This window comes from Haliotis cracherodii, unplaced genomic scaffold (assembly GCF_022045235.1).
Source record: "Haliotis cracherodii isolate W230 unplaced genomic scaffold, xgHalCrac1.p SCAF_8, whole genome shotgun sequence".
Lineage (NCBI taxonomy): Eukaryota > Metazoa > Mollusca > Gastropoda > Lepetellida > Haliotidae > Haliotis > Haliotis cracherodii.
Window position 1 is genome coordinate 14,495,624 of NW_027266341.1, and position 18,407 is coordinate 14,514,030.

General features: G+C 37.8%; 1 protein-coding gene, 1 non-coding gene and 1 pseudogene across 2 annotated transcripts in view; 2 read left to right on the forward strand and 1 right to left on the reverse strand.

Annotated features, from left to right (window-relative positions):
• Positions 1–1,259: 1,259 nt before the first annotated feature.
• Positions 1,260–1,914, forward strand: LOC139450815 (uncharacterized; annotated as a pseudogene).
• Positions 1,915–2,977: 1,063 nt separating this feature from the next.
• Trnam-cau (transfer RNA methionine (anticodon CAU)) lies at positions 2,978–3,049 on the reverse strand. Its single transcript has one exon. It is a non-coding gene; the product is annotated as a tRNA-Met (tRNA).
• Positions 3,050–3,343: 294 nt separating this feature from the next.
• The window catches only part of LOC139450731 (ubiquitin carboxyl-terminal hydrolase 38-like), a 64,006-nt gene continuing 48,942 nt past the window's right edge, over positions 3,344–18,407 (forward strand). Inside the window, exon 1 of the mRNA XM_071232543.1 lies at positions 3,344–3,419. The gene's annotated coding sequence lies outside the window, so the exon portion shown is untranslated. The remainder of the gene's footprint in view (positions 3,420–18,407) is intronic.

The window sequence follows — 18,407 nt, forward strand, 5'->3', positions numbered from 1 at the left end:
AAAACCAGACTCACTCACTCATGTAATGTTTTGGGATAATTTGGATAGCATGATGGTTTTAGTATGGACTTTTCAAACCCCAGACCGTTCTATTCCCCGCAGTTTTGGTTTTGGATGTTTATAAATATTGTTGCATGGGGAGAAAAAAAATGAATAGAAATGAAAGACATATCTTTCTGTTTTTCTAATAGGACTTCTGAAGATGTTACATATTGTATGCACACACCTTATGTTTGCATTCGTCAAGATGAAAAAGAATTGATATTAATAGATTTTGTCTTCACTTTACATAAGCTTAGGGTCCGTGGATCTGTAAAACAAAATAGAACAGAAGTCTTTGATAGGCATTTAGAAGTTGGAAGAACATGAATACATGACATTTTCTATGGATAACAACTATTTAATTCTCTGTAATGACGTTTCAAAATTATTTCTTGCTCCTTCATCAGATGAATCCTGAGTAAGCATATTGAGTTGAGGTTTCTCCCCCATCATTGGTTTCGTTATACTGTTATCTGTGTACATTAATCCTACCTTCTGTAAATATATCAGCATGACCATATATTAAATTAACACGCCTAGCCAGTATCCACCCGATGAAGGGACAAGAAGTAGCCCTGGAAGACATCGTTACAAAGAATAAAGAAGTTGTCATAAATAGAAAAAGTGTCGTGTATTCGAATTGCCTAACTCACTATAGATAAGAGGTATCAAACTGTGTTCTTTGTATTGCCAAACTCACTATGCATGGATAATAGGTATCAAACTATGTTTTTTGTTATGCCAAACTCACTATGGACAAGAGGTATCAAACTGTGTTCTTTGAATTGTCTAACTCACTATGGATAAGAAGTATCAAACTGTGTTCTTTGTATTGACAAATTCACTATGGATAAGAGGTATCAAACTTTGTTCTTTGTTTTACCTAACTCACTATGCATGGATAAGAGGTATCAAACTGTGTTCTTTGTATTGTCAAACTCACTATGGATAAGAGGTATCAAACTGTGTTATTTGTATTGACAAACTCACTATGGATAAGAGGTATCAAACTGTGTTATTTGTATTGACAAACTCACTATGGATAAGAGGTATCAAACTGTGTTCTTTGTATTACCTAACTCACTATGCATGGATAAGAGGTATCAAATTGTCTTCTTTGTATTGTCAAACTCACTATGGATAAGAGGTATCAAACTATGTTCTTTGTATTGCCTAACTCACTATGCATAAGAGGTATCAAACTGTGTTCTTTCAGCATGGCCCTCCAGCTCGTCCTCATACTGGTCCTCCTCAGTCTGGTGGACGCTCACTCCGACCACTGGGTCTACGATGTCCTCTTTGATCAACAACAAAACCTAACCTGTGACAATGACGTCTTCAACCCAGACAGGATGCCGACAGGAACAACCCTCCTCTGGACGCTACCGAGGGGCGAGATCATCCGACCACACGATGACCATTCCAAGATTGACATATCCCCTAGTGGCCACTGGATCCTGGTCAAGCATGTCCAAGATGAAGATTTTGGCGTCTATAACTGCCTTGTATTTGTGCAGGGTAATCTGGCCTACAGCATCCGTAAAGGAATTAACATACACGGTCCATATTGGGGGGACCTGACGAAGAAGTACATCCCCTCGGTCGTTGCTGGTGCCATTGCTGCTGCTGTAACATTTGCCATCCTCTCTTTCCTGTGTTTCTGGTATGAAAGACATCAAGGCAAGGGGGAGGGACTCATTGACAAGTATGAGGCAGAGATGAATGAAGATGGCGGCCAGGTTAATGATGGGTATGCGCCTATGGAGGAAATCAAGTCGAGGGTGCCGGAAAAAAATGGGATTGAGCTGCCTCCCGTTACTACCAATTTGTGAAGATGTCCATCACCTACTGACTAGTTTTCAATGTCAATGAGTCGTGACTCATAAACACATAGGTCTTGCATGCATGTCAGTGAGGCCTATCAGTAGTGTCATGTCCTATGCATAATACATACCCTAAACGTCTGAGACCTGCATCACTTCGGGCTTTCCTCCCACATTAAGCTGACACGCCGTGATATAACTGGAATAATGTTAAAAGTGGCGTTAAACCCAACTCACTCACTCACTCATAATACATACACGTCACAAAAACATCAAACAGGACTGTTTTAAGAACAGTCATAGTCCCTTCGTCTGTTTGGTGAGGGAAACTGATTGTATGGTATGTTGGATTTGATTTCTCGTGTTTCATTCTGACAATTGACATGACGGAGAGTGAGAGTATAGGGATACCACAATTCAATAATGGAAGGAAGTCAACGATCAGTATGGTTAACCCTTTAATTATTAGGTAGTTAACCAAGTGCTTCATATTAATACATCATGGTATATTATTGCTAACCTGATTTCAGTATTATTGTGTTATGTATACCGTGTACAGAGAAATAAACTATAAATCACTGATACCCTGCCTCCTAACTGAACTGTTTCAAGAAAGAGAATGTAATGAGAGAGAGAGAGAGAGAGAGAGAGAGAGAGAGAGAGAGAGAGAGAGAGAGAGAGATATTTGCAGGAATTATAGAGATTTGCAGGATTATTGGATATTTCATGCCCCGAAGTTTTAACGCCATCGCTTCCTAATGAACCTTCCATCAAAATTTCTTTTTCCGTCACTGAATAACATTATCATTTTCAGTGGGAAATGGATTCAGTTTTTGTTTCCAAAATATATTTTCTGAGGTGTATGCTGTTTATCTTCATTGTTTGTTTGAATAATCCTTTAGAAACAATTTTTTTTGGAAAAGAGTATCAATGCATAATGCTAGGTTTTCGTTTTGTTTTGTTTGTTTGTTTAATGGTTAAGGTAGTATTTAGCCTGATTCAGTCTACATACAGTGAAGTGGGTTGTTTTTCAATTGTTGCATAACTTTTGAAAATAATGTTTAAAAAACGAGCGGGAAAAAGAAGAGATTCAACGAAAAATAAAAAACTTGTAGCAGAGCGTGGTTTCGATCCACGGACCTCTGGGTTATGGGCCCAGCACGCTTCCACTGCGCCACTCTGCTCCGTGGTAGATTAGAGCAAATATAAACTTAAAAGGTAAATCAATCATGCAAAGTCGGTCTTGCTTTGGGTGTGATTATGTTTTCACACGCTTTTATCGTTTTTTAACCCAATATTGAATAAAATGCGCATTTAATTGGAATAAGAGACTTCGAATGTTCTTTCCCCCCCATATATTTGACTAGGCTTCTGCCAGCAAGTACGTCGATTCTAAGCGTGCCCATGCGGACGCGCAGTTTTACGGTGAATCCAGATGATGATATTCAAGGGAATTAACTAAATTACTTCCGGTTTAGCAGACGGTTTCGTAAAAATATACTGATGGCACAATGACATAAGCAAATAACAAATTACAAGTGGACGGATCAAGTGGTAAGACTTTATTTCATATTGAATCTTGAAAATGTAAAACAGGTTTCAATAGTTACAGAAATGCTTTCAGATTCAACAGTATCAATGAGTCGTGACTCATAAACACACAGCCCTATCAGTAGTATCAGTCCTATGCATAACACACAAACGTCCGATGCTTTGGATTGCTAGAGCTATAAGCTGGGGAACTTATATATTTTGTCTTGAATATCTGATCAACATGCTCAAGTCATGGTTGAAAAAACCCTCCTAACTTAACATCATGAACACAAAGTCATGAGTTTTGGATTTCTGCCGTTTTACAAGTTTTTTTGTAGAAGTTAAAATGCGAAGAACAGTTGGATCTACTTCTTTCCATGCTTTCGATCATCATGGCACGGGACCACATATAGTCCCAAGAAAACATCCCTTTTCAACTGTGAATTAAAATGTCAAACTGTGCAAAAGCTGAACATGATGAGCATCATCACCACAATCATCTCAGCTTAACATTGAGTCCTTCAATATGGCGAGATTAGTAAAGTGCATGCTTCTCAACCTTTTTGGCCATACATTGAATGTCAAGCCAAACGTTTGATGCGAAATACACCGAAATTGACTCTGAAACCTATATGGATGTAACTGAAATTTAATCAGGATATATATATTCCAAACAGGGAGCACCTTTATAATACAGTATCCCAGTTTCACCTGTTTTCGGCGATGTACGAAAAGTGCGCGGTAAAATTAGACACGTTCAAATAAAATCAATTCATTTTCTGTTAATGGCAACAATCATCTGTCAAAGGATATTCACTCACATTTTACTGATGACACTCTTCAAATTTAGCTGTCGCCTACTGCCATTACTGCAGTTGCCCATATTTGGGAGATGCGTCCTACGTCACCTGTTTTTGGCGATGACGTTTCACACGAAGAATGTATGGTGCACCGTTGATCAAAACCAAAATTATGTTTCATACACAACACGTGAATGTTTTTGGTGAAAATACAATGGAACTCAATGTAGTTCCAACATAAAGTAAGAAATATTAAATGAGTCACTCCAACTGGAACATTTGTGAACATTTATGAACCCTTCAACCGTTGGCTCACTGTGGGCACAAAGAAATTGTGTATGAGTGCGGACAAATCGTAACTTCGTGCAAAATACTAGATGCACCCAATGTCCACTTTTACTGCACTCTGCCCACTTCACAAATGTGATTGTGTCAGTGTACCGTAAGGCATCAGGAGTGAATTTCCCGCAAACATAACAGACATCGTCATCATCTGTTTCACTGTCTGTGAAACTGTCATTAGGTGGGACTACAGGTGTGCGCGTAGCTTTGGCAGCAGTACCCGCGCGACTAGATCTCTTCCTCTTGGCTTTGTTGTTATTGGAAGAATTGCCTTTTCCCATAGATATATCCATGCCTGATGTTGTGGGCTGGTCAGTGCATGGATCACGTTGACTGTCCCGTTTCCTCATACGCGGATTCTGTTTGCCGACTTTATTCTGTTTATCCTGATGCACTGTAATTTTGTCGAGTATTGTCTGGTCAGTTATTGCCTTCCCACCGACGATTTTACTCAGTGTATTTCTTGGTTTAAACGTTTTCACATTCTTTAAGACTTCGCCACCCCGATATTCCAGAAAATCTCGTGCAACACAATCAGTATTGGCAACAACCGCATTTGGGTAATCTAATAGCCACAAAATGGGTACCTTAACCCTAATGATCGTTAAGTGTTGATTGATCGAAAAGAGTATCCGCTGGCTAAGGATAGAGCCTAGATTTTCAAAATGATCATAATAGCCCAAAAATTATCATAAGGAAACAGTAGGCTATCTGGCCTATTTTAGAAACTATCCTAGCCCTAAGATATCTTTAGTTTGTCATAAATCTAAGATAGCCCCATACCTGTCGTAAGTTTATTTTATCTTCATCCAAGAAGATATCATAGATATTTTGCCAAACAATTAGTCTGCTTCAGTTCAAACATTGACATTTCATTTTGTTAATCTGTGTGATTCAAATTGACACTTCGAAAACACAAAGAACGCATCAATGATTTCAACGTCAGAAATGTTCTCAATCACGACAGCTATCCACATAACTAAGGAGTCGATAGCTTAAAATATATTTCAATGCAAGTCCATGCTGAAGAAGTGTGAAACAACATACCTTTTTGATAATTTGTTTTTTTACATCTAAAATCTTGTGGGACGAGTGGTTTTAACAGTTGAATTTTAACTATACAGTGTAGTATATATTGACGTAATAAGGAAATACATGTGATCAATATTTGTATAGTATACAGGGTATTTAATATGTTTCAAGCAAAAATTGTATTTTGTTTTGTTTTAAATACAATACCTAAGTTAACTATGTTATTGGACAAATATTTGATAACAAGTGATTAAAACAAGTGATTGCATTCTTTTAGAACAGGTGATTAACGGCATATAGATGTATTCTATTAAATAAAACAATTTATTGAAATTTTGACAGCTAAGTTAAGCACAGATTTTCTTATCGAAAAATCAAATAAGAAATGGGTTCCCATGCTTGTTTAGGTTTAAAAGTAGCATAGTTTGAACATTGTCCAAAATTCACTTTCCAATATATGTTAGCAGAAAACATTTATTTAATGAAATTTACTGATCAATATAAAATAGACATTTTTAACACTATAATCTTTGAATTTTGCATTCAGTAAACTGATTTTGAAATAATAATTGATTTTGGTGTACATCTACCCATGTTATGTTTAAAAAAATATAGATACTTGAGACCGTTCAGACATGAAATCATTGTAAAGTATAGGGTCAACGGACAAATACTAGTAAATGATCCTCAGCAATGCTGTCAGACAAGCCAAATATCATTGAAATACGTTCTGGAATAGATTTGATACATCTACAATGTATTTCACTCCTCAGCCAGATTTAAATGAAATCAGACAAATCAGTTTATTAGCTCTACTAAATTTAAAAGGATAGAAATGGAGTACATTATATGCATGTTCACCTTAACTTGTGGCATGTTCCATGAGACAACATAACTTGATAATTCATTAATTATCTCTCTTTGCGAATGAAAATTATTGTCACTTTTAAATTTTGAAAGGAATTATGGCTCTAGACATCTTTTATCTTAAGAGCAAAATGTCTAGATGTAGGACATGTGTAGCATTGTAAGGAATTTCACTCAAATAGTTGCCTGTTAAACAATGTGACCTGACAATGTGATCATGAATTCCGTGTCACTTTTCCATGTTGTTGTTACTGTCAGCGTCTGGGAAATCCCAGTGACGTCATTGGGAAACACCCTGTTTCTAACACAAATGAGTTCTTTTTCAGATACGATAGCTATCATATCTTTGTGAGATCTGCAACAGGTTTACGATAGATTTTGAAAATGTATCTTATCTTAAACTTAGATATCTTATCTTTGAACGTAAGTTGTTAAGATTTATCGTAGCTATGATCGTTTTGAAAATCTAGACCCAGGTTACCGAGCCTAACACCGACAACATTTGGATGTGTTCACCTCCAATATAATACACCTAATAAAATGTGCCGCAGCTGTCTATATTTAATAAACATGATAAAAAATATTCAAAACTCTCAACATCGCCGGCTTATTCAATGACATTGCGTGTAGAGATGATAGATCACTGGTCGAAGCTTATACACACTCGATGACCCCTGGCATTGTTTCGCCGGTGTGACTGGCAACAGAATCATACAAATTATGTCATAGGGTATTGTTACGTGTTTGAAAAGTTTGTGGTACTATTGAATTCTAAAGGTAGGCCCCAAACAGTTTTTCTTATTGTAACATAATCTTTGAAACAATCTGCTTATGAACAAATCATGACCACTTCCGTCAATTGTGTTTTGATGTAACAAAAACACTGTCAAATTTCATAATGATTTTTTAATGGTCATTAAAATTCACGGACAATTCTCAATGAATATAAACTTTGATATAAATGTCATATGTCTTCGCACTTTCAGGTGCTTCCATATTCCGAGTAAGGTTTAAAATGACAAACGTTGAGTAACAGCACTTTCACCAATGGCTAGGCAGTGCATATCCTGTTTTGATTTGCTGAATTTAGATACTGTTACAAAAACAATCAACTCTAATTGACAATCTCTTTAAAATTTAAGCTTACCAATCAGTGTGTCGCTTATCAGATCAGGAACGTGACAGTCGGAACATGTTTTCTAATCATGAAAAAAAGGTTAACATGGGGTATTCTGAATGACAGTTAGGGGCTGTACGACTGATTCTGTCAAAATCATCGCCTATCTCTTGCTTTAATGGGAAAAAAATTTGAACTAAAGAGAATCTGAACCAAAACTAACAGTTTTAGTCTACTCGTCCTTATAATGAGAACATAGAACAAATCCCTGAAGGAAGGCAAATTTCTACTACTGGGAGTTCTTATGATACCTTAACTGTTGGGCAGTTTGGCAAGGACTATAGGACTAGTGCTTATTTCTAACGCGGCATTGGTTGGTTAAAGTTTGTGAAAGGTCCTTCTGAAGTGACCTGTATTGAATGGGATGTCCTCAGATCTTTGTTTAGCGTTCCCGAGAAATAAGATCTGATTTAAATGAGATTGCTCAGCAAATGTTATTTTTGGGATGACACTTTCTTAGTAAAGTACAGATTCTAGTACTTTTTAGGTTGAGAACCATCCAGGATTTGAACCCACACTCCCAGATTGAGGCACCTAATCGCTAGCACACAAAGTCAGCGATCTGACATACTCAGCCATCGAGGCTTCCACAAAAATGAAAATCTGATAGTCTAGATCACATACTTTTTGTACACCTCTGGCATTTTGTATTTAGGGATTGCTCAAGTTGAATATTGTACAATTTGGTAACACTGACCATGATGACAAATTGTATGTTGTATTGAAAGATTATTTACAACCCTTATAAGTGAGATATATTTCTAAATACAGCGATGTTGTTTTTCTGCAGTCATTAAATACATGAAAAATGATTTGACTTCATTGACTGAGTTTACCTGAATATGGCTGTAATGATCATACACTTGATAATATGACATGCACTTGTATAAACAAGGAGGCAACATGCTTCGAATTACACCATGGATTTCTTGGAAGTGAATGTCTAAACATACCTCCCCTTACCAGTCCTTATGGTACCTTAACTATTTGGCTGTTTGGCAAGGACTATAGGACTAGTGCCAATTTCTATCGCTGCCTTACCTAGGATGAAACTCTTGCAAGAAGAAATTCCCTGTCATTTTAGTTAAACATATTTGATTTGTAATGGGATGAAGGGATTTTAGAACAATCTTTTTTTTTCCAAGCTGTTTCTGACAAACTATTTATTTATGGAAGCAACATCAAACACTATTAACACAAAAAGTTTGATTTGGGGACTTTCCCCAAAATCAACTATTCATTTTATTCACCACTGCCAACAAATTATTCATTTTGGGCATATTTCTGAACAAACTGTCCATTTTAAAAATCTCATCGAGTATATGACAGTTCAAACAACTGTGATATTATACTGCTTCAGCTGAGGTACAGTGCACAGATAGGTCGCTTGATCATTTGAGTTGTCTCCCTTATCCTACTGAGCATCAATCCTCGTTTGGTTTCCACACAGACTTGGGAAATATGTGGGATATGCAAGATGGTGTTCAGTTTTAATTCTTTCTCACACTCCTGCATGCCTATGACACCCAGATATAATGAATATATAATTATTATCCCCCGCCGCGCGAAAGCGCGAAGCGGGGGATATAGTATTCACGACCGTCCGTACGTCCGTCCGTACGTCCCACCTGTTTGTTGCCGCGATATCTCAAGAACTAAACACTGGATTGTCTTCATATTTGGAACTATGGTGTATATACAGACTCCGCAGACACCAGTCGGTTTTGGTGACCTTGACCCCATTTTCAAGGTCACAGCAGGCATATCTGCTTTTGGAGTTGGAAAACGTTGTTGCCGCAATATCTCAAGAACTAATCTCTGGAATGTCTTCATATTTGGAACTATGGTGTATATACAGACTCCGCAGACACCAGTCGGTTTTGGTGACCTTGACCCCATTTTCAAGGTCACAGCAGGCATATCTGCTTTTGGAGTTGGAAAACGGTGTTGCCGCGATATCTCAAGAACTAAACACTGGATTGTCTTCATATTTGGAACTATGGTGTATATACAGACTCCGCAGACACCAGTCGGTTTTGGTGACCTTGATCCCATTTTCAAGGTCACAGCAGACAAATCTGCTTTTAGAGTTGGAAAACGGTGTTGCCGCGATATCTCAAGAACTAAACACTGGATTGTCTTCATATTTGGAACTATGGTGTATATACAGACTCCGCAGACACCAGTCGGTTTTGGTCACCTTGATCCCATTTTCAAGGTCACAGCAGGCAAATCTGCTTTTGGAGTTAGAAAACAGTGTTGCCGCGATATCTCAAGAACTAATCGCTGGATTGTCTTCATATTTGGAACTATAGTGTATATACAGACACCGCATACACCTGTCAGATTTGGTGACCTTGACCCCATTTTCAAGGTCACAGCAGGCAAATCTGTTTTTGGAGTTGGAAAACGGTGTTGCCACAATATCTCAAGAACTAATCGCTGGATTGTCTTCATATTTGGTACTATGGTGTACAGGCGGGGGATATTTCGTCACTCTGTGACAAATACTTGTTGTATCTGTATTTGTTTTAATGTTGTTCCAGGATGAAGGAATATGTCTGTTTATCATTGTGTTAATCAGAAGTTATAGAACTGAATCTATCTTTCACACATTATTTTCAGCTTTATATGTGAAATAAATGATTCTAATAGATATTTAAAGCCATCCTTTTTTAGTTTGTCATGTTCATCATATGCCTTTTCAAGTTACACCCTCTGGAGCCAGGTAAGTGATGGAATCTACTGGAAGAATTTCAATCATTTGAAATGTAGAGCTCACTGAACATTGTTGAAATGATGTATTGTTAGCTCACCTTGATATATGTGTCACCAGTTAGCGTCTTAATTGGCCTGCTTTTCCATTGTCCATTCTCTGTGAACTTGGACGTTGAATGTTATCTATGAGGACACGTCGCACTGTGTTGAAACTGTGAATGAAACCTAACTATTGTGCATGGTTATAACGTTATGCAAAACTACACTTTAGTCTGAAACACAGGCGTCATGAGCTGGTATTGTCCAGCTTGTCATTCTGTCTATTTGTCTATTTGATATTACAGTATTACTGCAATAGTCCTTACAACCCCTCTCTAGACTCTGAATAGTGACCTGTCAAACTCTAACATCACTTGCAATTTGGTTGCATGGTTGATGATATTTATGTCATGGTTGCATGGTTGATAATATTTATTGGTAGAACAATAGCATCACATCACTGGAGGTTTATACATTTTTATTTCATTTGGTTACAAGTTATGATCAAAAGTGTTATGTCCGACATGTGTGTACTGTTGACTAGAGGTAAACACAGTTGGGTGAGGAGACGACCTTAGTGGAGGCTGACCCTACAGATGACAGGGTTGGTGGGTGGTGTGCTGGACTGGTTCCTTGACTTCCATGGTAGCTGCTACTGAAGTTACCGGCGTTGAAGATTAGGTCTACATTGTAAAATCACGATGTTCCCTAACCTCATTGTCACTTTGCTGGCAAGGTGTACTTGAAAACGTATTTGATTTTATTATGCTTGTGAATAATGTGACTAGTTTGATAAATGTTTGAATGTAGAAAGGAAATTTCAGAACTGTAGTGTTTATGATGCATATAACACATGATGAATCTAAGGCACCTTGTTTTTGATTGTGGTAATGATAGAAACCTGAATTATATCATATTGTGTTACCTTGATAAAAACATTTTGTTGCATACAAAATTCACTTTTTGATCAGTAAATCGGAAAACTGATACACATGAGAAATATGTGTATACTGTGGCAGTGAACCTTGCCACCATGCTTACATTCTTAGGAAAAGTGATTTAACAAATAGTTCTGACTTCAAGAAATTAATAGTTTTGTGTTTATTATCAACAGTTTTATTCACAAGTGTTTGAAAAGATGTAGAATATTATTCTAAAGTATTTTTAGTTTAATTAAAAAAGATGTGATAAAAAGAATTTAGCTCTTAGTTTATATCCAACCATATTGGTAAACCAAGAAAGTATTCCACTCCATGTGGTAGAGATCAATGTTTTCATACCAGATTTCATCCTACTTTGATATTGATTATGAAAATGATCCTTCCTCCTGAGATGTAACTCTCTAGTGTCCTATGGACAAATCCTCAAAATTGTACACATGTGCAGTCATTATAGACAAATCTAAAGGCCGATAAGAGCACTGAAAAACAATGACACATAAAAAAACTATAACATATGTAAAACAGGCCTAGAGACAGGGTACATTAGGAAAGTAGCATCAAAATACATTAGTAAAGTAGCATTAGGGAAAGTGCTCCAGGCTTGTGTCAAGTCCTGTCACTGCTTTACACTGGCTGTGTAATCATGTCTATAGATGGGGTTTTTAGTGCTGTATTCCATGAAGATGTACCTGAAGTCACCAGTGTACGGAGGTGTGATCACAACAGCTGTATATGTACAGCATGCAACAACTGTAGAAGAGAGGGGAGGAGCCAATTTCAGAACACTCATGGAAGAATTAGCCCCTCACTCACAGTAGTAAACCTGCCCCGTGGTAAAGGACTGGAACATACTCTGGTATCTGGTTCATGCTCTGATTTCTAAGAAAGCGAACAACTTTATGGATAACAACTTCTGTTTTAATGCATATTGCAACCTTTCAATTTAGATTCTTACATACCAGATTTGAGGGTAAGAAACTACATTGAAATGTCACAAAATGCAATAAACCAGAAGTTGTTGTCCATAAAGTTGTATGTTTACTTATTTACTTACCAACTTTTAGAATGCCAATCAAACAGTTACCCTGATTTCTGACACAATGCTGTAAATGCAACAGTTTTGAATAGTGAAATAAATGTTCAATTATTTTGAAAGTGGTATAAATTAAATATATCAGATTTCTGTTGTTATCCACAGTATTACAAATACTGATTAAATATTGCTCATAGATACTGAAGTTTAATTGAACCAGTGACATCTTTTCATAAAAAATATTAAGCATGTCAGTTTGCCATGTTTATTGCATGTTAATATATACATTTACAAGATCATAACATTTTATTGCCCAGGAATGCAATACTTTTCATATGTTAACAACATATTTGTCATGTGTAGCTTACATTTGATAAAATAGGTCAAGATTAGATCTAAATGTGTGTAAGCTTTTTATGCGCATCTAAGAATCTAGCCCTTCTATATGCCAGGACTTCATTTATGTTGGTTTGTAATGGAGGTTGTTTACTACAGTAGAGAGTTTGCTGAAGCGTACCCTGGATCCCGCAATGCCCATTTACTGCAGGGTTCCCTTGCTAGAGATGGCGTACATTTGTTACTCCTAAGTTAGTAATACACTCTACAGTAAACAGTTTGAATAGTTCTTTGATGCGTAGACTTCAGCATGTATAATGTTAAGTTACAGAATAATATTTATAAAGGAGAACCCACGTTGGAGATTTGAACGTCATTTAAAGAAATGTAATGTACACTGTCCAGTGATGCTTGTGGACTATTTACGTATTGAAATTTCCGTTTCTTCAGATGTTCCAGGTATTGAAAAGAGTTCTAATAAGTAGTCTTTTAAAGAAGTTTATTTAGCATGTTTAAGGCTGGGTATTTATTGTGTTTTTAATTTTGTCTATTTTGATAAATTGTTTGCTCAAACTTTCTGTAACCTTTGAGCATAAAATACATGCAAAATGTTAACAGATGCGTGGGATGCTAGCACATTAAAGCTAGGTAAATCTGCCTCTTGATTGGCCTCTATGAGCCTGCAACAGCCACCAACCTGTGTGTAGTAAAATTCTGTTCAGAATATTTATTCATCACAGATATTTATATTTCACACAATGACATTAGATTCTACTGAATATGAGGCTAAGAGCCAAGTTTAGGCCAATTTTCTCAAGAGTTTTTAGCAGAGACTCTGGGGTTATCTACCCCCAACTTGTCTTTTGGTGTGGAGATTTTGGTGTAATGTATCGACATCTATCACAGGGATCTAACTGTGGCCTGGTAAAAAACGGCTTGCTGAAATGTAAAGTAGAAAATATTTTAAATTGGACACTGCTTGTGAATCGTGTAATTTTGATGAGAAGATATTTAGGGGGGATGAGGTCGTGTGAATGGTTAACTCAAAGATCACCTCTGTATAATGACACAGCTGGTGGCCATTTTGGAATGTTCTATACAACAAAAACATCTTTAATTGCTCATAAAAGTAGCCATGAAATGATGTAAATGGAAGCCAACATTTGATCTCAGAGTGCAGGAAAAAAGACGTTTTAGGGGTGAAGAGTTTTCGGAGCCTCCTGGGTAACTCATTCACTCATTTTTGGGGCATTTAGTTTGGAGAAGAGCCTGTATCTTTTGAAAGAAGCAAGCCCTCCTGGATACATACTATTCTTTCCCTGCTATTAACTGAATTTTAGCAAGTTTGTTTAGGGGGGGGTAGGAGTTTGGACCCCTCCCTTTTTATAAATTCTGGATCAGCCCTTGTCCAAGCAAAAGGGAGACTCTGAAAGCCACAGATTGTTGCAGTGAGTGTCCTTTTTGGTAGGATGAAGGGCAAAGAAATAGTCAAAGAGTGCGAAGAGATGTTTAACATATGGGACGTCAGAAAGTCGATTTACATCCTTAGACATACTAGGCAACAAAATGTATATTCGATTTCTTTCAAAGCTTGACATCTAGCGTATGCAACATCTGTCAATGACGATGGGAGGAGATAATGTAAACATGATTTATTTATGAAGTCCATTTTTAAAAGTCCAGTGACGTAAGTAGGTCAATGTGTCTTTTCTCACATTCATATAGGCGACCCTGGAGCAAATTGTGCCATTGTGTGCGTTCATCGTTCACCTTGAGACTGGGACTGAGGACATAATGATCCTGGGTAGAATATACAATACATCCACAGGCATCAACTTTTGACAAGTCAACCCCTTCTTGGCTTCTCATGGGTGGAATAAATAGGCCCCCCATGTGTGCCCAATATCTGGGTTAAAATTATAAATTGTTATCACTCTTGGAGTGAGTGAGTGAGTGAGTGAGAGTCCCAATATCTGGGATAAAAATTATTAATTGTTATCACTCTTGGAGTGAGTGAGTGAGCAAAATTTGTTTTGTTTCAGTGCACCATATGATAGTGGCCTGTTAAAGTTACAAATTATTTTCATGCTAAAATGATCTGCAGAGAGTTGGCATTTGGTGGTAATCCACATGGAAATATCAATAGTCCTTCCTGAATGTTACGAGTCACGGACTAACAGACTTTTGTTAATTTCAAACTCTGCCTGTATATTTGAGTCATCAATGGCTGGTGGTAGAAGGGAGCATGTTTGTCCTTATGGCTGAATGCACCATGGTTGGCTGTCCATGGTTTTCATTATACATGACAAATATCATGCAAGTCTGTGCCGAATAAGTTTACATTTACTAGCATCATTTTCAAAAGATTTTTGTCTTGGATATAAGGATATATGTTATGCAGGATATCCTCGCCAGTGAAACATATATTGTGATTTGATTCACTGATCAAGTGATAAACACCTCTGACCTGCTTTTGCTTTGTGGTAATGCTGAGATCATGGTTCACATTGTCGATGACAGGTTGCTTCATCCAGGCGTGATAACACATTTCTGAGCGTGCCAACCACTTTTTGGTACGCCATATGCTGAGCCTGTTTAAGTGGCCTGTTAAGTGGCATTCTGGATGATGCAATGCAGTACGCTGGATGCCATGAAATGTTTATCTGGTATGCGGATGCCAATATTTCAATGTTGAAATCTTTTTTTCATCTTTTTTTTTGTAAAGAGTAAAATCAATAACATACTTGGTAAAGCTTATAAACATGCATGGTCATGCATTCTATGTGAAAGTCCTTGTCTAGTTAGTTCTGTAACAGCTGTGTACACTGACATAACTAAAGACTTCTTAAATTGATTGTCAAGACAAGTTAAGTGGTATGCCAGATGCCTAGAGTGGGGTGCACCCTCATTTCTGGTCCCTTTGAAATATCTGAAATGGTATCCTGTTTGCTGGACTCATTTTTGATGGGACCTCTCTCAAAGCACTGGGGGCGGTCGGGTAGCCTAGTGGTTTAAGCGTTCGCTCGTCACGCCGAAGACCGGGTTCGATTCCCGACATGGGTACAATGTGTGAAGCCCATTTGTGGTGTTCCCTGCCGTGATATTGCTGGAATATTGCTAAAAGCGGCGTTAAACCATACTCACTCACTCACTCTCTCAAAACACTGGACCTCACAAGCCTCCTACCAGAAACTGTTTTTTTCTGTAACCACGCTCTAGTTGTCACACTGCAGATCTTTACCTTAAAATTTGAGAAAGGAATTTCAAAGAAACATGCTGTGATATTGTGCTGAAGATGTGAAGTTGCAATAAAAACCTATTCTTACATTGTTCACAGATTTATGATGACATATTGTATCGTAAAGGGTATTAAACTGCCAGTGTCTTGTCACCTGTAAGAAAGAAACAAGCATGACATCACCCAGGCAGTTGGAGTGAGAACATGTGACACAGTGCATGCTAATCATGCTTCAGCAGCATGCAAACTAACGCACCTGTGGAGACCAAGACACTTGAGTGGGATTCACAGGAAAGATGACTATTTTTTCTTAACTTGCCAAAATCTTGATAATGTTCAAAATTAAGCAGAAAAACTGAGGGTCCATGTTTTAACCCTTATGTTAAAATTTTAAAAGTTTGGGGATCCCTAGATTCAAATACTATAGGACCTCAAGTACCCAAGGACTCCTCTATCACAATAAAGGCAATCTATTACAAAATTGCTTCTACTGGAGTACCATAAATATTGTACCTTCACATAGGCATATTTAGGTTTTGGATAGGTTGGCCTGTGCCTCATGAATCTGAAAGGTCCCCCACATGACTGCTGCGTACAGAATAGTACTCACATAGCTTATCACTGGCACATCTATCAGCTCTGATCTGGCTGACTGTGTAACATCATACCCTGTTAGTACCTGCTCACATTATTGTCTACTGCTTCTGAACAGGGTTAGAGACTAACAGTTTCTGTCCACTAGTCCTTATAATGATAACATAATGCAAAACCCTAAAAAAATTGGCCAATTTCTACTAGTCCTTAGGATACCTTTACTATTGGGCAGTTTGGTAAGGACTACAGGACTAGTGCCTATTTCTAACGCCGCCTTCATCAGATGCAGACTTGTAAATGTAATAGCTGTTGAAGGTCCTGTTTGGACATTTCCAGGACAGAATAGGTCCCTGGCTTGTTGCTAGATGTTTGGTTTTTAGGGGTAACTATTGCAACTATGACAACAGCCTGTAAATAATCTGACAAGACAAACCAGTGATTGATATTAAAAGGAACATCCCACGCCATCAGAGTATGATGACACACAATCAACAGAACCTGCCCACCAGATCCAGTCGTCCTGGACGACAAGCAGGAGGATGCTGGAGATCAATTCTAATCCAGCATGCCCATGTGGAGTTTTTGTTGTAAGAGAGGACTAAGGGATCGGGTTGTCAGGCTCTGTGACTGGTAGCTGTAATTTATCATCCAACCCCATGGACCATTGAGCATGCTTTCAGTTTCTGGATTATGTGGATGAACCTCGTTTTTTTCTCAGGCTGCCATGCTATAGCTGGAATATTTCTGAGTAAGTGATGTGGTATGGCCTCTGTCAGGATTTAGTGAGAGAACCAGGTTCCAAGTACCCTGATTGTCTGTTGTGATTAAACAGTTTCAAGAGGTAATTTATGGACAGTTGTATAGAGAGCTGGTAAGACTGTTGGCCTGCTGGTGTGCCTGTTGGTTCAGTTACATGTTGCCGAGTGCTATAGTGTCGATCTGATAATACTCTATCACTGACAAGGTGCAAACCCATTTATGTTAAAAGATGGTACTTGTTGTTACCCTGCCTGGCACTCAGCATTAAGGGATAGAACAAGGGCTGGTCGGGTCAGAGTCAGTATACTGCATCTGAGTGGGGCATCCATGTTTAATCTGCGGCATGGTACTTGAGTAGTATGGAACTGAAAAACCAGCATCAGTCCGGACAAGTGTGCAGACAGACAGACAGACAGACAGACAGCATATAAGTGCACTAATCTGTCAGCCCTGCTCTTGTATGAAAGAGGTACTCATATCGATATATGGAAAGATGGGCTAGATATATATAATCAGAGTGAAACTGCATTAATGTTTGATAATTGATTTGTAATAACTTTGCATTTGGGATGTAAACTTAGTCACTGGGGATAGATGCAATGTGTTGCTGATGTAGTGTATTGCAATATTCACTTTATTACTCTTCTATTTACTCACCATGCTCCCTTTTCTGTACGTTGGTATCCACTCACCAACCAACTAGCCTGCTGACCCAATCACTCATCCAAACACAAGTGCAAAAACAACCCCTTTAATGATGCTTTACACTCACTCACTCACCAACAGTGTGACAGATTTGCAAAGTGTTAATTTAGATATACAAATGCAAATGTAAGTTAACAAGTGTATATACATGCATATTCAGTCATAACACACACCGCTGTATCACTATGTTAATAATACATGAGCATGTTTCTACACACCTCAGCTTTGATAACACTCCTGACCTAACCATATGGGAGGACACATTTGACTTTTATGTCAATTCATGGCTGAAATTAATGCAGCCCTGAGTTCGTAGCTGGGGTCTACATTATTTATCTTGAGATATGTATACTGAACAAAAAAAGTTGGGGTCATGAATTTTTTGGGGAATGAAGACTGAGTTCCTTTAAATATGTAGATTATATTAA